Raw genomic sequence first — 21,477 nt, forward strand, 5'->3', positions numbered from 1 at the left:
AGGACCAGAGCAGGAACAGAGTTGGACCGGAACAGGCACAAAGCAGCGAGAGTACAGCGATGGATACAGGTAAGTGTACCAGCAGCAGGTAAGCAAGGCAAAACCCTGGAGCAAACGGTTCCCGGCCTTTGGCTTCGAAAAAAGGAGCAAACAGATACTACACTTTGATCTTAGCCAAAAGGCCGAGAAGCGATAACCGGCAAAGGGGGCTTTGGTGGTTGAAAAAGAAAAAGAGTGAGATTGAGCATTCACAAATTTCATAATTATGTTTAAGCAGATTGCTCGTGGTTGGAGATGACAGCGTGTATAACCATCACGTCTGACCAAAGAAGGTAACTTCTTGATTTCAAACAAAAAGATCGACGGCCATCGAGCGTTTTCAGCCGTCAACGGTAATATCACGCAGAATACATTGGTTCTCGACCCATCAACGACGGTAAGCCGCGTCGAGTGGGGTCATTTCTTGGGAGGGAGGGAGACCACCAGGGAACACGGCGTGCCGGTGGCTGATCTCTTCCTCTCACCCTCTTTTTTTTCATTAACGGGGTATTTGAGTCTTTCTAATAAAATTTGTTTATTTTTAAATATTTTCTTTTACGCTGTTTCTAACTAGTTCGCCAAGGCGATAATTTATCTTCGGTTTTCTCTGGGTCTTTTTTTAAATAAGTGGCAACATGGAACCGTGCTTAATCGATAATTAGAAAAAGTAAGATCTTGATCATACGGAGTTTCCTCCTGCACGCTTACCAGAACAGCTGTAGAGAAGTGTCATGAGATATGGCACTACGAATTGACCGTGGTTGCCGCGTAGTACGCGCCCCGGCATCAGCAACACAAAAACTCGTTTTTTCCAAACCATCCCGCTTTTAACAGTCCCCTATTTCTACAGCGATAGTACCGCAATCCTCGCTAGGTAACTCGATGTAAATAACTTATATGGTGTCCGTTTCGAGAACGGAGTTACCATGGTTTGGGAGGGGTTAATTTTTTTAAAGGGGAAGACGTGTTGCCAATGCGAATGTCGAAAAGCGGCCGGCTGTGAACTCCTAATCATGTCTCCTGTTAGTAACGAAAGTGACTTAAAAAAAACATACCGTTGGTAACGTACGACAGTTAAGGTAAAAAATTACAAAACAAATCCGTCCGAATCTTCAAAATGATCTACTAGCCAATGACGACTTTCCCTCTTATGACGTCAGGAATATATATATATATATATATATATATATATGGTGTTTGATTTTAGATTCATTGAGCGAGGTGGGCCGATCCTGGAAGAACTGCAATACCAGGCCAACCCGTGGCGGAGGTGGAGCAAGCTCCGACCTCTCCGCCGCCGTCCAAAAATAAGTTTAATATCTTGGGCCCCGATGGGACCCGTATCAGATATTAAGCTGATAAGAACAGATACTACACTTTGATCTTAGCCAAAAGGCCGAGAAGCGATAACCGGCAAAGGGGGCTTTGGTGGTTGAAAAAGAAAAAGAGTGAGATTGAGCATTCACAAATTTCATAATTATGTTTAAGCAGATTGCTCGTGGTTGGAGATGACAGCGTGTATAACCATCACGTCTGACCAAAGAAGGTAACTTCTTGATTTCAAACAAAAAGATCGACGGCCATCGAGCGTTTTCAGCCGTCAACGGTAATATCACGCAGAATACATTGGTTCTCGACCCATCAACGACGGTAAGCCGCGTCGAGTGGGGTCATTTCTTGGGAGGGAGGGAGACCACCAGGGAACACGGCGTGCCGGTGGCTGATCTCTTCCTCTCACCCTCTTTTTTTTCATTAACGGGGTATTTGAGTCTTTCTAATAAAATTTGTTTATTTTTAAATATTTTCTTTTACGCTGTTTCTAACTAGTTCGCCAAGGCGATAATTTATCTTCGGTTTTCTCTGGGTCTTTTTTTAAATAAGTGGCAACATGGAACCGTGCTTAATCGATAATTAGAAAAAGTAAGATCTTGATCATACGGAGTTTCCTCCTGCACGCTTACCAGAACAGCTGTAGAGAAGTGTCATGAGATATGGCACTACGAATTGACCGTGGTTGCCGCGTAGTACGCGCCCCGGCATCAGCAACACAAAAACTCGTTTTTTCCAAACCATCCCGCTTTTAACAGTCCCCTATTTCTACAGCGATAGTACCGCAATCCTCGCTAGGTAACTCGATGTAAATAACTTATATGGTGTCCGTTTCGAGAACGGAGTTACCATGGTTTGGGAGGGGTTAATTTTTTTAAAGGGGAAGACGTGTTGCCAATGCGAATGTCGAAAAGCGGCCGGCTGTGAACTCCTAATCATGTCTCCTGTTAGTAACGAAAGTGACTTAAAAAAAACATACCGTTGGTAACGTACGACAGTTAAGGTAAAAAATTACAAAACAAATCCGTCCGAATCTTCAAAATGATCTACTAGCCAATGACGACTTTCCCTCTTATGACGTCAGGAATATATATATATATATATATATATATATATATGGTGTTTGATTTTAGATTCATTGAGCGAGGTGGGCCGATCCTGGAAGAACTGCAATACCAGGCCAACCCGTGGCGGAGGTGGAGCAAGCTCCGACCTCTCCGCCGCCGTCCAAAAATAAGTTTAATATCTTGGGCCCCGATGGGACCCGTATCAGATATTAAGCTGATAAGAACAGATACTACACTTTGATCTTAGCCAAAAGGCCGAGAAGCGATAACCGGCAAAGGGGGCTTTGGTGGTTGAAAAAGAAAAAGAGTGAGATTGAGCATTCACAAATTTCATAATTATGTTTAAGCAGATTGCTCGTGGTTGGAGATGACAGCGTGTATAACCATCACGTCTGACCAAAGAAGGTAACTTCTTGATTTCAAACAAAAAGATCGACGGCCATCGAGCGTTTTCAGCCGTCAACGGTAATATCACGCAGAATACATTGGTTCTCGACCCATCAACGACGGTAAGCCGCGTCGAGTGGGGTCATTTCTTGGGAGGGAGGGAGACCACCAGGGAACACGGCGTGCCGGTGGCTGATCTCTTCCTCTCACCCTCTTTTTTTTCATTAACGGGGTATTTGAGTCTTTCTAATAAAATTTGTTTATTTTTAAATATTTTCTTTTACGCTGTTTCTAACTAGTTCGCCAAGGCGATAATTTATCTTCGGTTTTCTCTGGGTCTTTTTTTAAATAAGTGGCAACATGGAACCGTGCTTAATCGATAATTAGAAAAAGTAAGATCTTGATCATACGGAGTTTCCTCCTGCACGCTTACCAGAACAGCTGTAGAGAAGTGTCATGAGATATGGCACTACGAATTGACCGTGGTTGCCGCGTAGTACGCGCCCCGGCATCAGCAACACAAAAACTCGTTTTTTCCAAACCATCCCGCTTTTAACAGTCCCCTATTTCTACAGCGATAGTACCGCAATCCTCGCTAGGTAACTCGATGTAAATAACTTATATGGTGTCCGTTTCGAGAACGGAGTTACCATGGTTTGGGAGGGGTTAATTTTTTTAAAGGGGAAGACGTGTTGCCAATGCGAATGTCGAAAAGCGGCCGGCTGTGAACTCCTAATCATGTCTCCTGTTAGTAACGAAAGTGACTTAAAAAAAACATACCGTTGGTAACGTACGACAGTTAAGGTAAAAAATTACAAAACAAATCCGTCCGAATCTTCAAAATGATCTACTAGCCAATGACGACTTTCCCTCTTATGACGTCAGGAATATATATATATATATATATATATATATATATATGGTGTTTGATTTTAGATTCATTGAGCGAGGTGGGCCGATCCTGGAAGAACTGCAATACCAGGCCAACCCGTGGCGGAGGTGGAGCAAGCTCCGACCTCTCCGCCGCCGTCCAAAAATAAGTTTAATATCTTGGGCCCCGATGGGACCCGTATCAGATATTAAGCTGATAAGAACAGATACTACACTTTGATCTTAGCCAAAAGGCCGAGAAGCGATAACCGGCAAAGGGGGCTTTGGTGGTTGAAAAAGAAAAAGAGTGAGATTGAGCATTCACAAATTTCATAATTATGTTTAAGCAGATTGCTCGTGGTTGGAGATGACAGCGTGTATAACCATCACGTCTGACCAAAGAAGGTAACTTCTTGATTTCAAACAAAAAGATCGACGGCCATCGAGCGTTTTCAGCCGTCAACGGTAATATCACGCAGAATACATTGGTTCTCGACCCATCAACGACGGTAAGCCGCGTCGAGTGGGGTCATTTCTTGGGAGGGAGGGAGACCACCAGGGAACACGGCGTGCCGGTGGCTGATCTCTTCCTCTCACCCTCTTTTTTTTCATTAACGGGGTATTTGAGTCTTTCTAATAAAATTTGTTTATTTTTAAATATTTTCTTTTACGCTGTTTCTAACTAGTTCGCCAAGGCGATAATTTATCTTCGGTTTTCTCTGGGTCTTTTTTTAAATAAGTGGCAACATGGAACCGTGCTTAATCGATAATTAGAAAAAGTAAGATCTTGATCATACGGAGTTTCCTCCTGCACGCTTACCAGAACAGCTGTAGAGAAGTGTCATGAGATATGGCACTACGAATTGACCGTGGTTGCCGCGTAGTACGCGCCCCGGCATCAGCAACACAAAAACTCGTTTTTTCCAAACCATCCCGCTTTTAACAGTCCCCTATTTCTACAGCGATAGTACCGCAATCCTCGCTAGGTAACTCGATGTAAATAACTTATATGGTGTCCGTTTCGAGAACGGAGTTACCATGGTTTGGGAGGGGTTAATTTTTTTAAAGGGGAAGACGTGTTGCCAATGCGAATGTCGAAAAGCGGCCGGCTGTGAACTCCTAATCATGTCTCCTGTTAGTAACGAAAGTGACTTAAAAAAAACATACCGTTGGTAACGTACGACAGTTAAGGTAAAAAATTACAAAACAAATCCGTCCGAATCTTCAAAATGATCTACTAGCCAATGACGACTTTCCCTCTTATGACGTCAGGAATATATATATATATATATATATATATATATATGGTGTTTGATTTTAGATTCATTGAGCGAGGTGGGCCGATCCTGGAAGAACTGCAATACCAGGCCAACCCGTGGCGGAGGTGGAGCAAGCTCCGACCTCTCCGCCGCCGTCCAAAAATAAGTTTAATATCTTGGGCCCCGATGGGACCCGTATCAGATATTAAGCTGATAAGAACAGATACTACACTTTGATCTTAGCCAAAAGGCCGAGAAGCGATAACCGGCAAAGGGGGCTTTGGTGGTTGAAAAAGAAAAAGAGTGAGATTGAGCATTCACAAATTTCATAATTATGTTTAAGCAGATTGCTCGTGGTTGGAGATGACAGCGTGTATAACCATCACGTCTGACCAAAGAAGGTAACTTCTTGATTTCAAACAAAAAGATCGACGGCCATCGAGCGTTTTCAGCCGTCAACGGTAATATCACGCAGAATACATTGGTTCTCGACCCATCAACGACGGTAAGCCGCGTCGAGTGGGGTCATTTCTTGGGAGGGAGGGAGACCACCAGGGAACACGGCGTGCCGGTGGCTGATCTCTTCCTCTCACCCTCTTTTTTTTCATTAACGGGGTATTTGAGTCTTTCTAATAAAATTTGTTTATTTTTAAATATTTTCTTTTACGCTGTTTCTAACTAGTTCGCCAAGGCGATAATTTATCTTCGGTTTTCTCTGGGTCTTTTTTTAAATAAGTGGCAACATGGAACCGTGCTTAATCGATAATTAGAAAAAGTAAGATCTTGATCATACGGAGTTTCCTCCTGCACGCTTACCAGAACAGCTGTAGAGAAGTGTCATGAGATATGGCACTACGAATTGACCGTGGTTGCCGCGTAGTACGCGCCCCGGCATCAGCAACACAAAAACTCGTTTTTTCCAAACCATCCCGCTTTTAACAGTCCCCTATTTCTACAGCGATAGTACCGCAATCCTCGCTAGGTAACTCGATGTAAATAACTTATATGGTGTCCGTTTCGAGAACGGAGTTACCATGGTTTGGGAGGGGTTAATTTTTTTAAAGGGGAAGACGTGTTGCCAATGCGAATGTCGAAAAGCGGCCGGCTGTGAACTCCTAATCATGTCTCCTGTTAGTAACGAAAGTGACTTAAAAAAAACATACCGTTGGTAACGTACGACAGTTAAGGTAAAAAATTACAAAACAAATCCGTCCGAATCTTCAAAATGATCTACTAGCCAATGACGACTTTCCCTCTTATGACGTCAGGAATATATATATATATATATATATATATATATATGGTGTTTGATTTTAGATTCATTGAGCGAGGTGGGCCGATCCTGGAAGAACTGCAATACCAGGCCAACCCGTGGCGGAGGTGGAGCAAGCTCCGACCTCTCCGCCGCCGTCCAAAAATAAGTTTAATATCTTGGGCCCCGATGGGACCCGTATCAGATATTAAGCTGATAAGAACAGATACTACACTTTGATCTTAGCCAAAAGGCCGAGAAGCGATAACCGGCAAAGGGGGCTTTGGTGGTTGAAAAAGAAAAAGAGTGAGATTGAGCATTCACAAATTTCATAATTATGTTTAAGCAGATTGCTCGTGGTTGGAGATGACAGCGTGTATAACCATCACGTCTGACCAAAGAAGGTAACTTCTTGATTTCAAACAAAAAGATCGACGGCCATCGAGCGTTTTCAGCCGTCAACGGTAATATCACGCAGAATACATTGGTTCTCGACCCATCAACGACGGTAAGCCGCGTCGAGTGGGGTCATTTCTTGGGAGGGAGGGAGACCACCAGGGAACACGGCGTGCCGGTGGCTGATCTCTTCCTCTCACCCTCTTTTTTTTCATTAACGGGGTATTTGAGTCTTTCTAATAAAATTTGTTTATTTTTAAATATTTTCTTTTACGCTGTTTCTAACTAGTTCGCCAAGGCGATAATTTATCTTCGGTTTTCTCTGGGTCTTTTTTTAAATAAGTGGCAACATGGAACCGTGCTTAATCGATAATTAGAAAAAGTAAGATCTTGATCATACGGAGTTTCCTCCTGCACGCTTACCAGAACAGCTGTAGAGAAGTGTCATGAGATATGGCACTACGAATTGACCGTGGTTGCCGCGTAGTACGCGCCCCGGCATCAGCAACACAAAAACTCGTTTTTTCCAAACCATCCCGCTTTTAACAGTCCCCTATTTCTACAGCGATAGTACCGCAATCCTCGCTAGGTAACTCGATGTAAATAACTTATATGGTGTCCGTTTCGAGAACGGAGTTACCATGGTTTGGGAGGGGTTAATTTTTTTAAAGGGGAAGACGTGTTGCCAATGCGAATGTCGAAAAGCGGCCGGCTGTGAACTCCTAATCATGTCTCCTGTTAGTAACGAAAGTGACTTAAAAAAAACATACCGTTGGTAACGTACGACAGTTAAGGTAAAAAATTACAAAACAAATCCGTCCGAATCTTCAAAATGATCTACTAGCCAATGACGACTTTCCCTCTTATGACGTCAGGAATATATATATATATATATATATATATATATATATATATATGGTGTTTGATTTTAGATTCATTGAGCGAGGTGGGCCGATCCTGGAAGAACTGCAATACCAGGCCAACCCGTGGCGGAGGTGGAGCAAGCTCCGACCTCTCCGCCGCCGTCCAAAAATAAGTTTAATATCTTGGGCCCCGATGGGACCCGTATCAGATATTAAGCTGATAAGAACAGATACTACACTTTGATCTTAGCCAAAAGGCCGAGAAGCGATAACCGGCAAAGGGGGCTTTGGTGGTTGAAAAAGAAAAAGAGTGAGATTGAGCATTCACAAATTTCATAATTATGTTTAAGCAGATTGCTCGTGGTTGGAGATGACAGCGTGTATAACCATCACGTCTGACCAAAGAAGGTAACTTCTTGATTTCAAACAAAAAGATCGACGGCCATCGAGCGTTTTCAGCCGTCAACGGTAATATCACGCAGAATACATTGGTTCTCGACCCATCAACGACGGTAAGCCGCGTCGAGTGGGGTCATTTCTTGGGAGGGAGGGAGACCACCAGGGAACACGGCGTGCCGGTGGCTGATCTCTTCCTCTCACCCTCTTTTTTTTCATTAACGGGGTATTTGAGTCTTTCTAATAAAATTTGTTTATTTTTAAATATTTTCTTTTACGCTGTTTCTAACTAGTTCGCCAAGGCGATAATTTATCTTCGGTTTTCTCTGGGTCTTTTTTTAAATAAGTGGCAACATGGAACCGTGCTTAATCGATAATTAGAAAAAGTAAGATCTTGATCATACGGAGTTTCCTCCTGCACGCTTACCAGAACAGCTGTAGAGAAGTGTCATGAGATATGGCACTACGAATTGACCGTGGTTGCCGCGTAGTACGCGCCCCGGCATCAGCAACACAAAAACTCGTTTTTTCCAAACCATCCCGCTTTTAACAGTCCCCTATTTCTACAGCGATAGTACCGCAATCCTCGCTAGGTAACTCGATGTAAATAACTTATATGGTGTCCGTTTCGAGAACGGAGTTACCATGGTTTGGGAGGGGTTAATTTTTTTAAAGGGGAAGACGTGTTGCCAATGCGAATGTCGAAAAGCGGCCGGCTGTGAACTCCTAATCATGTCTCCTGTTAGTAACGAAAGTGACTTAAAAAAAACATACCGTTGGTAACGTACGACAGTTAAGGTAAAAAATTACAAAACAAATCCGTCCGAATCTTCAAAATGATCTACTAGCCAATGACGACTTTCCCTCTTATGACGTCAGGAATATATATATATATATATATATATATATATATGGTGTTTGATTTTAGATTCATTGAGCGAGGTGGGCCGATCCTGGAAGAACTGCAATACCAGGCCAACCCGTGGCGGAGGTGGAGCAAGCTCCGACCTCTCCGCCGCCGTCCAAAAATAAGTTTAATATCTTGGGCCCCGATGGGACCCGTATCAGATATTAAGCTGATAAGAACAGATACTGAATTTGTTTATTTAAAATTCGTTGTCAAGGTTACAAGTGTCCGCGTTATTAAAAAATTTAAATTATCGCGAACACTGTATTAAACAAAAAAATGGATTGTTGCATACATCAGTCAAAGCGCTAAACGAGCGTAAAAATACTTGTTGTTCCAAAAATAAAATTAGACGCGATAATTTACAATACTATTTACAGTTATCTACATGTCGAGTGAAGGTAAGTAAATATAATTTACTTCAGGTATTAGTATCCTATAAATTAATTTAAATTTAAGCATACAATTCTAATTTTTTCTTTTTGTTTTTCAGGTTCTACAGTTTTTAAGGTAAGTATATCAGGTAAGTTTTTTTTTTTTAACAATAGGTTCTAAATAATTTTTAAATTTTCTTTTACAGGGTAAACAGGTTCCGCGGTACGTATCAGGTGAGCTATTCATATTAAGCATACAATAATCTTTTAAAATTTATATAAAAATAACTTTTAAAATTGTAAAGTTAAAATTTACAATAAAAGCGTATTTAAAACTAAGAAAGTAATTTAAAAACATATTTACATATCACCATAAGGGCCTATTTTTTCCCTTTTTTGGTAAATGTTCCTGATGGGGAAGTCTGTACTCGTTTCCTGCGAGTCTGCAAAGTTTGACGTGCCTCAGTTAAGAATTCTTCACGCCATCTGAGTAGCTCAGGTGACTCCGTGACAAAGTTTCCTGCACGCTGGCAAAAGTTCTCTATTTCGCAATCGGTCATTTCTGAAAACTGCCAATCTCGTTCGTAGATCGGACTCTCGTATACTGGGTGTTTCGAGTTGGGAGATGACTCTGGAACGGGTGTGCGCTGTGGCGGAGTCTTCACAGCGTTTGCGTAGCCGTTAGACATTTTTGGCAATTCAGATGCTTTAAGGGAAGACTTTGGCGAAGAGAGACTCCAGCCATCTTCACCCCCCTCAAAACACCCTACTTCTGGTATAGATTCGTCCATCTGTTCTTGATGGTCAGCAGCATCGGTAGCGGTTTCCCGTTCTGCCAGTGGTGCTGGGGTCGAGTTTCGTAAGTTGCCAGTGTCTTCGGGGGCTGGAATATGCCCTAGGATGTCCGAATCTTCTGGAGCTGATTGCGCCTTTTTCTTTTTCTTCTTCGGGCAATCGCGAACCTGATGACTGTCTTTACGGCAGTAAAAACACATTCGCTGGACACCTTGATAGACAAGTTGGATGCGATGCCCGCTGATGGTCATCAGGTTCGGGATTGGACTCTTGATCTTTACTTCTAGCCGCCGATTTCCATTGCGGACGTCTTTTAACGGGCCTTTTTGAAATGTTTCCCATGTTTCTGAGAGTACCTCACAATAATTCTTTAAGGCAGATTTCAGAAAGGGTAGCTCCCACCAGCTGGGAGCATCCTTGATTGTTATCTGCGTAACCGGATCGGCGACTCCAACGATGTTGAGGTGCTTGTCACCGACAATAATGCCGGCATCCACAGCCTTCTGATAGCAGAAAGCATCTTTAAAGGTGATCTGGCATTCCGCTTTTCCAATCATCTGGAAGACGGTGATACTCTTGGGGCCAATGCAGTCGAAAAGAGCTACAGCCAAATCTTCTACATTGACCCCGTCGAACTTGATTCTTGCCGTGGCCTTCTTGGAGGACGAAGGCTCGGACTGTGGTTTACACGGCAGCGACGACACGGCAGGCATGGCGACGATGGTGGTGACCGCCGAAGCGGAAACCGGATACTCAGGAACCGCTGGGATGAGCCAAACAGCGACTGGAACGCAGGAGCAGGAACAGGAACTTCAACTGGCACAGGAACTGGGTCGGTGTAGAATGCCGAATCAGCTTGGCAGGTAGACGAGCAGGCACGTATAACTCGCCTTAAAGGCGTATAAACACTTCTCGGCTTAGACTAAGATCGCGGTATAGAACTGATATTGGAAACAGATACTACACTTTGATCTTAGCCAAAAGGCCGAGAAGCGATAACCGGCAAAGGGGGCTTTGGTGGTTGAAAAAGAAAAAGAGTGAGATTGAGCATTCACAAATTTCATAATTATGTTTAAGCAGATTGCTCGTGGTTGGAGATGACAGCGTGTATAACCATCACGTCTGACCAAAGAAGGTAACTTCTTGATTTCAAACAAAAAGATCGACGGCCATCGAGCGTTTTCAGCCGTCAACGGTAATATCACGCAGAATACATTGGTTCTCGACCCATCAACGACGGTAAGCCGCGTCGAGTGGGGTCATTTCTTGGGAGGGAGGGAGACCACCAGGGAACACGGCGTGCCGGTGGCTGATCTCTTCCTCTCACCCTCTTTTTTTTCATTAACGGGGTATTTGAGTCTTTCTAATAAAATTTGTTTATTTTTAAATATTTTCTTTTACGCTGTTTCTAACTAGTTCGCCAAGGCGATAATTTATCTTCGGTTTTCTCTGGGTCTTTTTTTAAATAAGTGGCAACATGGAACCGTGCTTAATCGATAATTAGAAAAAGTAAGATCTTGATCATACGGAGTTTCCTCCTGCACGCTTACCAGAACAGCTGTAGAGAAGTGTCATGAGATATGGCACTACGAATTGACCGTGGTTGCCGCGTAGTACGCGCCCCGGCATCAGCAACACAAAAACTCGTTTTTTCCAAACCATCCCGCTTTTAACAGTCCCCTATTTCTACAGCGATAGTACCGCAATCCTCGCTAGGTAACTCGATGTAAATAACTTATATGGTGTCCGTTTCGAGAACGGAGTTACCATGGTTTGGGAGGGGTTAATTTTTTTAAAGGGGAAGACGTGTTGCCAATGCGAATGTCGAAAAGCGGCCGGCTGTGAACTCCTAATCATGTCTCCTGTTAGTAACGAAAGTGACTTAAAAAAAACATACCGTTGGTAACGTACGACAGTTAAGGTAAAAAATTACAAAACAAATCCGTCCGAATCTTCAAAATGATCTACTAGCCAATGACGACTTTCCCTCTTATGACGTCAGGAATATATATATATATATATATATATATATATATATGGTGTTTGATTTTAGATTCATTGAGCGAGGTGGGCCGATCCTGGAAGAACTGCAATACCAGGCCAACCCGTGGCGGAGGTGGAGCAAGCTCCGACCTCTCCGCCGCCGTCCAAAAATAAGTTTAATATCTTGGGCCCCGATGGGACCCGTATCAGATATTAAGCTGATAAGAACAGATACTACACTTTGATCTTAGCCAAAAGGCCGAGAAGCGATAACCGGCAAAGGGGGCTTTGGTGGTTGAAAAAGAAAAAGAGTGAGATTGAGCATTCACAAATTTCATAATTATGTTTAAGCAGATTGCTCGTGGTTGGAGATGACAGCGTGTATAACCATCACGTCTGACCAAAGAAGGTAACTTCTTGATTTCAAACAAAAAGATCGACGGCCATCGAGCGTTTTCAGCCGTCAACGGTAATATCACGCAGAATACATTGGTTCTCGACCCATCAACGACGGTAAGCCGCGTCGAGTGGGGTCATTTCTTGGGAGGGAGGGAGACCACCAGGGAACACGGCGTGCCGGTGGCTGATCTCTTCCTCTCACCCTCTTTTTTTTCATTAACGGGGTATTTGAGTCTTTCTAATAAAATTTGTTTATTTTTAAATATTTTCTTTTACGCTGTTTCTAACTAGTTCGCCAAGGCGATAATTTATCTTCGGTTTTCTCTGGGTCTTTTTTTAAATAAGTGGCAACATGGAACCGTGCTTAATCGATAATTAGAAAAAGTAAGATCTTGATCATACGGAGTTTCCTCCTGCACGCTTACCAGAACAGCTGTAGAGAAGTGTCATGAGATATGGCACTACGAATTGACCGTGGTTGCCGCGTAGTACGCGCCCCGGCATCAGCAACACAAAAACTCGTTTTTTCCAAACCATCCCGCTTTTAACAGTCCCCTATTTCTACAGCGATAGTACCGCAATCCTCGCTAGGTAACTAGATGTAAATAACTTATATGGTGTCCGTTTCGAGAACGGAGTTACCATGGTTTGGGAGGGGTTAATTTTTTTAAAGGGGAAGACGTGTTGCCAATGCGAATGTCGAAAAGCGGCCGGCTGTGAACTCCTAATCATGTCTCCTGTTAGTAACGAAAGTGACTTAAAAAAAACATACCGTTGGTAACGTACGACAGTTAAGGTAAAAAATTACAAAACAAATCCGTCCGAATCTTCAAAATGATCTACTAGCCAATGACGACTTTCCCTCTTATGACGTCAGGAATATATATATATATATATATATATATATATATATATGGTGTTTGATTTTAGATTCATTGAGCGAGGTGGGCCGATCCTGGAAGAACTGCAATACCAGGCCAACCCGTGGCGGAGGTGGAGCAAGCTCCGACCTCTCCGCCGCCGTCCAAAAATAAGTTTAATATCTTGGGCCCCGATGGGACCCGTATCAGATATTAAGCTGATAAGAACAGATACTACACTTTGATCTTAGCCAAAAGGCCGAGAAGCGATAACCGGCAAAGGGGGCTTTGGTGGTTGAAAAAGAAAAAGAGTGAGATTGAGCATTCACAAATTTCATAATTATGTTTAAGCAGATTGCTCGTGGTTGGAGATGACAGCGTGTATAACCATCACGTCTGACCAAAGAAGGTAACTTCTTGATTTCAAACAAAAAGATCGACGGCCATCGAGCGTTTTCAGCCGTCAACGGTAATATCACGCAGAATACATTGGTTCTCGACCCATCAACGACGGTAAGCCGCGTCGAGTGGGGTCATTTCTTGGGAGGGAGGGAGACCACCAGGGAACACGGCGTGCCGGTGGCTGATCTCTTCCTCTCACCCTCTTTTTTTTCATTAACGGGGTATTTGAGTCTTTCTAATAAAATTTGTTTATTTTTAAATATTTTCTTTTACGCTGTTTCTAACTAGTTCGCCAAGGCGATAATTTATCTTCGGTTTTCTCTGGGTCTTTTTTTAAATAAGTGGCAACATGGAACCGTGCTTAATCGATAATTAGAAAAAGTAAGATCTTGATCATACGGAGTTTCCTCCTGCACGCTTACCAGAACAGCTGTAGAGAAGTGTCATGAGATATGGCACTACGAATTGACCGTGGTTGCCGCGTAGTACGCGCCCCGGCATCAGCAACACAAAAACTCGTTTTTTCCAAACCATCCCGCTTTTAACAGTCCCCTATTTCTACAGCGATAGTACCGCAATCCTCGCTAGGTAACTCGATGTAAATAACTTATATGGTGTCCGTTTCGAGAACGGAGTTACCATGGTTTGGGAGGGGTTAATTTTTTTAAAGGGGAAGACGTGTTGCCAATGCGAATGTCGAAAAGCGGCCGGCTGTGAACTCCTAATCATGTCTCCTGTTAGTAACGAAAGTGACTTAAAAAAAACATACCGTTGGTAACGTACGACAGTTAAGGTAAAAAATTACAAAACAAATCCGTCCGAATCTTCAAAATGATCTACTAGCCAATGACGACTTTCCCTCTTATGACGTCAGGAATATATATATATATATATATATATATATATATATATGGTGTTTGATTTTAGATTCATTGAGCGAGGTGGGCCGATCCTGGAAGAACTGCAATACCAGGCCAACCCGTGGCGGAGGTGGAGCAAGCTCCGACCTCTCCGCCGCCGTCCAAAAATAAGTTTAATATCTTGGGCCCCGATGGGACCCGTATCAGATATTAAGCTGATAAGAACAGATACTACACTTTGATCTTAGCCAAAAGGCCGAGAAGCGATAACCGGCAAAGGGGGCTTTGGTGGTTGAAAAAGAAAAAGAGTGAGATTGAGCATTCACAAATTTCATAATTATGTTTAAGCAGATTGCTCGTGGTTGGAGATGACAGCGTGTATAACCATCACGTCTGACCAAAGAAGGTAACTTCTTGATTTCAAACAAAAAGATCGACGGCCATCGAGCGTTTTCAGCCGTCAACGGTAATATCACGCAGAATACATTGGTTCTCGACCCATCAACGACGGTAAGCCGCGTCGAGTGGGGTCATTTCTTGGGAGGGAGGGAGACCACCAGGGAACACGGCGTGCCGGTGGCTGATCTCTTCCTCTCACCCTCTTTTTTTTCATTAACGGGGTATTTGAGTCTTTCTAATAAAATTTGTTTATTTTTAAATATTTTCTTTTACGCTGTTTCTAACTAGTTCGCCAAGGCGATAATTTATCTTCGGTTTTCTCTGGGTCTTTTTTTAAATAAGTGGCAACATGGAACCGTGCTTAATCGATAATTAGAAAAAGTAAGATCTTGATCATACGGAGTTTCCTCCTGCACGCTTACCAGAACAGCTGTAGAGAAGTGTCATGAGATATGGCACTACGAATTGACCGTGGTTGCCGCGTAGTACGCGCCCCGGCATCAGCAACACAAAAACTCGTTTTTTCCAAACCATCCCGCTTTTAACAGTCCCCTATTTCTACAGCGATAGTACCGCAATCCTCGCTAGGTAACTCGATGTAAATAACTTATATGGTGTCCGTTTCGAGAACGGAGTTACCATGGTTTGGGAGGGGTTAATTTTTTTAAAGGGGAAGACGTGTTGCCAATGCGAATGTCGAAAAGCGGCCGGCTGTGAACTCCTAATCATGTCTCCTGTTAGTAACGAAAGTGACTTAAAAAAAACATACCGTTGGTAACGTACGACAGTTAAGGTAAAAAATTACAAAACAAATCCGTCCGAATCTTCAAAATGATCTACTAGCCAATGACGACTTTCCCTCTTATGACGTCAGGAATATATATATATATATATATATATATATATATGGTGTTTGATTTTAGATTCATTGAGCGAGGTGGGCCGATCCTGGAAGAACTGCAATACCAGGCCAACCCGTGGCGGAGGTGGAGCAAGCTCCGACCTCTCCGCCGCCGTCCAAAAATAAGTTTAATATCTTGGGCCCCGATGGGACCCGTATCAGATATTAAGCTGATAAGAACAGATACTTTTAATTGTTTATTAAAAGCTTCGTTGTTTTTTACATTGGACATTTTTACATTTTTTATATGTGTTCGCGTTTTAAATTAATTAAATTATCGCGAAACAGAGTCAAGTTCATAGTCAAGGTAAGTATACACTTTTGTTATAGGTTTTTAAGCATATAACTAATTTTCTTTTTTTTTTTTCAGGTTTAAAACAAAAGGAGTTGAGTAAAGTTAAAAACTTTTAAAACAAAACACTATAAATGATCGAGATAAAAACTAAAAAAGGTGGCAAATAAAATATATGAACAATACATTAAAATATACTTTAAAAAAAAGCATATTAAAAGGCATCAGAAATATATTTACAAAACTCAGTATGTGACGTATTCTATATACAAATCTTGTTCTGGCGTGGATTTGGTGGCACTGGCGAAAGTCTTCTTCTCGTCGTTCAGGGTCTTTCCCTTCTTGGCAGCAATTCCTGGAGAGTTGGACATGCGTCGTTTTGAAAATTTTTCCTGTTCCTTGCTGACGATCTTTAAATACAGCTGTTTCCTGGTTTCGGTTGTTCCGTTCATGGTCTCGAGGTGTTCTTTCAATGATTGAAGTTGCGCTTGTGAATAATTGCTGATGGTTTCTAGAGCTTTTGGGTTGACGTATGAGTCCTGGGGGTCGCTGGGTGGTGCCTCTTGTGGTGTTGCTGCTTCTGCTAATGGATCGTGTTCTTTAGCAGAAGTACTGTTGAGTGGCTCCTGGACGCGCTCGGGCTGTTCCTTTGGAGACTCTTTCTGGCCTTCCTCCATGGGTTGGTTCTGCTCTGCTAGTCGGGCTCGTTTGACTTCACACGTGGAAGAGTTGTGACCTTCTTCGTCGCAAAAAAAGCATTTTTTGACGACGCCTGTGTAGTATATTAGTGCCCTGCTTCGTCCAAAAAAGAGGACATTCGGGATAGTTTTGCTCATGATTATTTTTACCGAACGGTCACCATTTTTTAAACCTTTTAATTCGGGGTATTCATCCAGACGGTGGGCTTTGATGGTTCCATATTGTCGTAGTGTGGTAAGTATTGCGTCCCACTGTATCCAGGAGGGGAGGTTCTTTATTGTGAGCCAGACACCGTCGTCTTCGATGCTGGTAATCTTGCATAGTTTTTCGTTGATGGACAGCTCTCCATAGGAGACAGCTTGCTGGAGGAAGGCCAGAGTGGTAAAGGTGAGTAGGTAACAACTTTTTCCAACAGGTTGAAGAGTCTCCAAGCACTGTGGTCCAAGTTTTTCGTAGAAGGTCCGAGCGACGTCCAGGAATCCGGCGTCGACTTCAAGCCGGGCAGTCCGTTTTTTTACCTCTGCAGCCATTAAGGCTGTGGAGAGGTCGTCGGTTGAAGGTAAGTCCCAAGAAGGAACGGCGTCAAAAGGTAATGGCAGGAGTCAGCCAAGTCAGGAAACGGCGTAGTGACCAGGAACAGCAGCGACAGGTAAGTCTCAGCAGGACCAGGACCAGGAACAGCAGCGGAGTCAGGAACAGCAGAGGAACCGGAAACAGCAGCGGCAGCTTCAGAAGCAGGAACAGGAACAGGAACGTCAGGATACCGGCAGGTAAGTCAGCATCGCAGGAACTAGCTGTATAGCTGGAAAACTCGCTTGACGGCCTTTCGGCCAAGATTTCAGCGAAATAGCTGGGAACAGATACTACACTTTGATCTTAGCCAAAAGGCCGAGAAGCGATAACCGGCAAAGGGGGCTTTGGTGGTTGAAAAAGAAAAAGAGTGAGATTGAGCATTCACAAATTTCATAATTATGTTTAAGCAGATTGCTCGTGGTTGGAGATGACAGCGTGTATAACCATCACGTCTGACCAAAGAAGGTAACTTCTTGATTTCAAACAAAAAGATCGACGGCCATCGAGCGTTTTCAGCCGTCAACGGTAATATCACGCAGAATACATTGGTTCTCGACCCATCAACGACGGTAAGCCGCGTCGAGTGGGGTCATTTCTTGGGAGGGAGGGAGACCACCAGGGAACACGGCGTGCCGGTGGCTGATCTCTTCCTCTCACCCTCTTTTTTTTCATTAACGGGGTATTTGAGTCTTTCTAATAAAATTTGTTTATTTTTAAATATTTTCTTTTACGCTGTTTCTAACTAGTTCGCCAAGGCGATAATTTATCTTCGGTTTTCTCTGGGTCTTTTTTTAAATAAGTGGCAACATGGAACCGTGCTTAATCGATAATTAGAAAAAGTAAGATCTTGATCATACGGAGTTTCCTCCTGCACGCTTACCAGAACAGCTGTAGAGAAGTGTCATGAGATATGGCACTACGAATTGACCGTGGTTGCCGCGTAGTACGCGCCCCGGCATCAGCAACACAAAAACTCGTTTTTTCCAAACCATCCCGCTTTTAACAGTCCCCTATTTCTACAGCGATAGTACCGCAATCCTCGCTAGGTAACTCGATGTAAATAACTTATATGGTGTCCGTTTCGAGAACGGAGTTACCATGGTTTGGGAGGGGTTAATTTTTTTAAAGGGGAAGACGTGTTGCCAATGCGAATGTCGAAAAGCGGCCGGCTGTGAACTCCTAATCATGTCTCCTGTTAGTAACGAAAGTGACTTAAAAAAAACATACCGTTGGTAACGTACGACAGTTAAGGTAAAAAATTACAAAACAAATCCGTCCGAATCTTCAAAATGATCTACTAGCCAATGACGACTTTCCCTCTTATGACGTCAGGAATATATATATATATATATATATATATATATATATATGGTGTTTGATTTTAGATTCATTGAGCGAGGTGGGCCGATCCTGGAAGAACTGCAATACCAGGCCAACCCGTGGCGGAGGTGGAGCAAGCTCCGACCTCTCCGCCGCCGTCCAAAAATAAGTTTAATATCTTGGGCCCCGATGGGACCCGTATCAGATATTAAGCTGATAAGAACAGATACTACACTTTGATCTTAGCCAAAAGGCCGAGAAGCGATAACCGGCAAAGGGGGCTTTGGTGGTTGAAAAAGAAAAAGAGTGAGATTGAGCATTCACAAATTTCATAATTATGTTTAAGCAGATTGCTCGTGGTTGGAGATGACAGCGTGTATAACCATCACGTCTGACCAAAGAAGGTAACTTCTTGATTTCAAACAAAAAGATCGACGGCCATCGAGCGTTTTCAGCCGTCAACGGTAATATCACGCAGAATACATTGGTTCTCGACCCATCAACGACGGTAAGCCGCGTCGAGTGGGGTCATTTCTTGGGAGGGAGGGAGACCACCAGGGAACACGGCGTGCCGGTGGCTGATCTCTTCCTCTCACCCTCTTTTTTTTCATTAACGGGGTATTTGAGTCTTTCTAATAAAATTTGTTTATTTTTAAATATTTTCTTTTACGCTGTTTCTAACTAGTTCGCCAAGGCGATAATTTATCTTCGGTTTTCTCTGGGTCTTTTTTTAAATAAGTGGCAACATGGAACCGTGCTTAATCGATAATTAGAAAAAGTAAGATCTTGATCATACGGAGTTTCCTCCTGCACGCTTACCAGAACAGCTGTAGAGAAGTGTCATGAGATATGGCACTACGAATTGACCGTGGTTGCCGCGTAGTACGCGCCCCGGCATCAGCAACACAAAAACTCGTTTTTTCCAAACCATCCCGCTTTTAACAGTCCCCTATTTCTACAGCGATAGTACCGCAATCCTCGCTAGGTAACTCGATGTAAATAACTTATATGGTGTCCGTTTCGAGAACGGAGTTACCATGGTTTGGGAGGGGTTAATTTTTTTAAAGGGGAAGACGTGTTGCCAATGCGAATGTCGAAAAGCGGCCGGCTGTGAACTCCTAATCATGTCTCCTGTTAGTAACGAAAGTGACTTAAAAAAAACATACCGTTGGTAACGTACGACAGTTAAGGTAAAAAATTACAAAACAAATCCGTCCGAATCTTCAAAATGATCTACTAGCCAATGACGACTTTCCCTCTTATGACGTCAGGAATATATATATATATATATATATATATATATATATGGTGTTTGATTTTAGATTCATTGAGCGAGGTGGGCCGATCCTGGAAGAACTGCAATACCAGGCCAACCCGTGGCGGAGGTGGAGCAAGCTCCGACCTCTCCGCCGCCGTCCAAAAATAAGTTTAATATCTTGGGCCCCGATGGGACCCGTATCAGATATTAAGCTGATAAGAACAGATACTACACTTTGATCTTAGCCAAAAGGCCGAGAAGCGATAACCGGCAAAGGGGGCTTTGGTGGTTGAAAAAGAAAAAGAGTGAGATTGAGCATTCACAAATTTCATAATTATGTTTAAGCAGATTGCTCGTGGTTGGAGATGACAGCGTGTATAACCATCACGTCTGACCAAAGAAGGTAACTTCTTGATTTCAAACAAAAAGATCGACGGCCATCGAGCGTTTTCAGCCGTCAACGGTAATATCACGCAGAATACATTGGTTCTCGACCCATCAACGACGGTAAGCCGCGTCGAGTGGGGTCATTTCTTGGGAGGGAGGGAGACCACCAGGGAACACGGCGTGCCGGTGGCTGATCTCTTCCTCTCACCCTCTTTTTTTTCATTAACGGGGTATTTGAGTCTTTCTAATAAAATTTGTTTATTTTTAAATATTTTCTTTTACGCTGTTTCTAACTAGTTCGCCAAGGCGATAATTTATCTTCGGTTTTCTCTGGGTCTTTTTTTAAATAAGTGGCAACATGGAACCGTGCTTAATCGATAATTAGAAAAAGTAAGATCTTGATCATACGGAGTTTCCTCCTGCACGCTTACCAGAACAGCTGTAGAGAAGTGTCATGAGATATGGCACTACGAATTGACCGTGGTTGCCGCGTAGTACGCGCCCCGGCATCAGCAACACAAAAACTCGTTTTTTCCAAACCATCCCGCTTTTAACAGTCCCCTATTTCTACAGCGATAGTACCGCAATCCTCGCTAGGTAACTCGATGTAAATAACTTATATGGTGTCCGTTTCGAGAACGGAGTTACCATGGTTTGGGAGGGGTTAATTTTTTTAAAGGGGAAGACGTGTTGCCAATGCGAATGTCGAAAAGCGGCCGGCTGTGAACTCCTAATCATGTTACCTGTTAGTAACGAAAGTGACTTAAAAAAAACATACCGTTGGTAACGTACGACAGTTAAGGTAAAAAATTACAAAACAAATCCGTCCGAATCTTCAAAATGATCTACTAGCCAATGATGACTTTCCCTCTTATGACGTCAGGAATATATATATATATATATATATATATATATATATATATATATATATATATATATATATATATATATATGGTGTTTGATTTTAGATTCATTGAGCGAGGTGGGCCGATCCTGGAAGAACTGCAATACCAGGCCAACCCGTGGCGGAGGTGGAGCAAGCTCCGACCTCTCCGCCGCCGTCCAAAAATAAGTTTAATATCTTGGGCCCCGATGGGACCCGTATCAGATATTAAGCTGATAAGAACAGATACTACACTTTGATCTTAGCCAAAAGGCCGAGAAGCGATAACCGGCAAAGGGGGCTTTGGTGGTTGAAAAAGAAAAAGAG

General features: G+C 43.0%; 13 non-coding genes and 4 pseudogenes across 13 annotated transcripts; all 17 read right to left on the reverse strand.

Annotated features, from left to right (window-relative positions):
* Positions 1 to 112: 112 nt before the first annotated feature.
* LOC149931224 (U2 spliceosomal RNA) lies at positions 113 to 194 on the reverse strand (annotated as a pseudogene).
* Positions 195 to 1,255: 1,061 nt separating this feature from the next.
* Positions 1,256 to 1,447, reverse strand: LOC149931225 (U2 spliceosomal RNA). The gene has a single exon (XR_016476168.1). It is a non-coding gene; the product is annotated as a U2 spliceosomal RNA (small nuclear RNA).
* Positions 1,448 to 2,510: 1,063 nt separating this feature from the next.
* On the reverse strand, positions 2,511 to 2,702 carry LOC149931226 (U2 spliceosomal RNA). The gene has a single exon (XR_016476170.1). It is a non-coding gene; the product is annotated as a U2 spliceosomal RNA (small nuclear RNA).
* Positions 2,703 to 3,767: 1,065 nt separating this feature from the next.
* On the reverse strand, positions 3,768 to 3,959 carry LOC149931227 (U2 spliceosomal RNA). Its single transcript, XR_016476171.1, has one exon. It is a non-coding gene; the product is annotated as a U2 spliceosomal RNA (small nuclear RNA).
* Positions 3,960 to 5,022: 1,063 nt separating this feature from the next.
* Positions 5,023 to 5,214, reverse strand: LOC149931228 (U2 spliceosomal RNA). Its single transcript, XR_016476172.1, has one exon. It is a non-coding gene; the product is annotated as a U2 spliceosomal RNA (small nuclear RNA).
* Positions 5,215 to 6,277: 1,063 nt separating this feature from the next.
* LOC149931229 (U2 spliceosomal RNA) lies at positions 6,278 to 6,469 on the reverse strand. The gene has a single exon (XR_016476173.1). It is a non-coding gene; the product is annotated as a U2 spliceosomal RNA (small nuclear RNA).
* Positions 6,470 to 7,540: 1,071 nt separating this feature from the next.
* LOC149931230 (U2 spliceosomal RNA) lies at positions 7,541 to 7,732 on the reverse strand. The gene has a single exon (XR_016476174.1). It is a non-coding gene; the product is annotated as a U2 spliceosomal RNA (small nuclear RNA).
* Positions 7,733 to 8,795: 1,063 nt separating this feature from the next.
* On the reverse strand, positions 8,796 to 8,986 carry LOC149931231 (U2 spliceosomal RNA). The gene has a single exon (XR_016476537.1). It is a non-coding gene; the product is annotated as a U2 spliceosomal RNA (small nuclear RNA).
* Positions 8,987 to 10,772: 1,786 nt separating this feature from the next.
* LOC149931232 (U2 spliceosomal RNA) lies at positions 10,773 to 10,931 on the reverse strand (annotated as a pseudogene).
* Positions 10,932 to 11,996: 1,065 nt separating this feature from the next.
* Positions 11,997 to 12,188, reverse strand: LOC149931233 (U2 spliceosomal RNA). The gene has a single exon (XR_016476175.1). It is a non-coding gene; the product is annotated as a U2 spliceosomal RNA (small nuclear RNA).
* Positions 12,189 to 13,255: 1,067 nt separating this feature from the next.
* Positions 13,256 to 13,447, reverse strand: LOC149931234 (U2 spliceosomal RNA). Its single transcript, XR_016476176.1, has one exon. It is a non-coding gene; the product is annotated as a U2 spliceosomal RNA (small nuclear RNA).
* Positions 13,448 to 14,514: 1,067 nt separating this feature from the next.
* Positions 14,515 to 14,706, reverse strand: LOC149931235 (U2 spliceosomal RNA). The gene has a single exon (XR_016476177.1). It is a non-coding gene; the product is annotated as a U2 spliceosomal RNA (small nuclear RNA).
* A 1,063-nt stretch (positions 14,707 to 15,769) lies between these two features.
* Positions 15,770 to 15,949, reverse strand: LOC149931236 (U2 spliceosomal RNA; annotated as a pseudogene).
* A 1,577-nt stretch (positions 15,950 to 17,526) lies between these two features.
* Positions 17,527 to 17,629, reverse strand: LOC149931237 (U2 spliceosomal RNA; annotated as a pseudogene).
* A 1,067-nt stretch (positions 17,630 to 18,696) lies between these two features.
* On the reverse strand, positions 18,697 to 18,888 carry LOC149931238 (U2 spliceosomal RNA). The gene has a single exon (XR_016476178.1). It is a non-coding gene; the product is annotated as a U2 spliceosomal RNA (small nuclear RNA).
* Positions 18,889 to 19,953: 1,065 nt separating this feature from the next.
* Positions 19,954 to 20,145, reverse strand: LOC149931239 (U2 spliceosomal RNA). Its single transcript, XR_016476179.1, has one exon. It is a non-coding gene; the product is annotated as a U2 spliceosomal RNA (small nuclear RNA).
* Positions 20,146 to 21,244: 1,099 nt separating this feature from the next.
* LOC149931240 (U2 spliceosomal RNA) lies at positions 21,245 to 21,436 on the reverse strand. The gene has a single exon (XR_016476181.1). It is a non-coding gene; the product is annotated as a U2 spliceosomal RNA (small nuclear RNA).
* Positions 21,437 to 21,477: the final 41 nt, after the last annotated feature.

The sequence above is a fragment of the Leiobunum rupestre genome, chromosome 9 (assembly GCF_980474605.1).
Source record: "Leiobunum rupestre chromosome 9, qqLeiRupe1.1.hap1, whole genome shotgun sequence".
Classification (NCBI taxonomy): domain Eukaryota; kingdom Metazoa; phylum Arthropoda; class Arachnida; order Opiliones; family Sclerosomatidae; genus Leiobunum; species Leiobunum rupestre.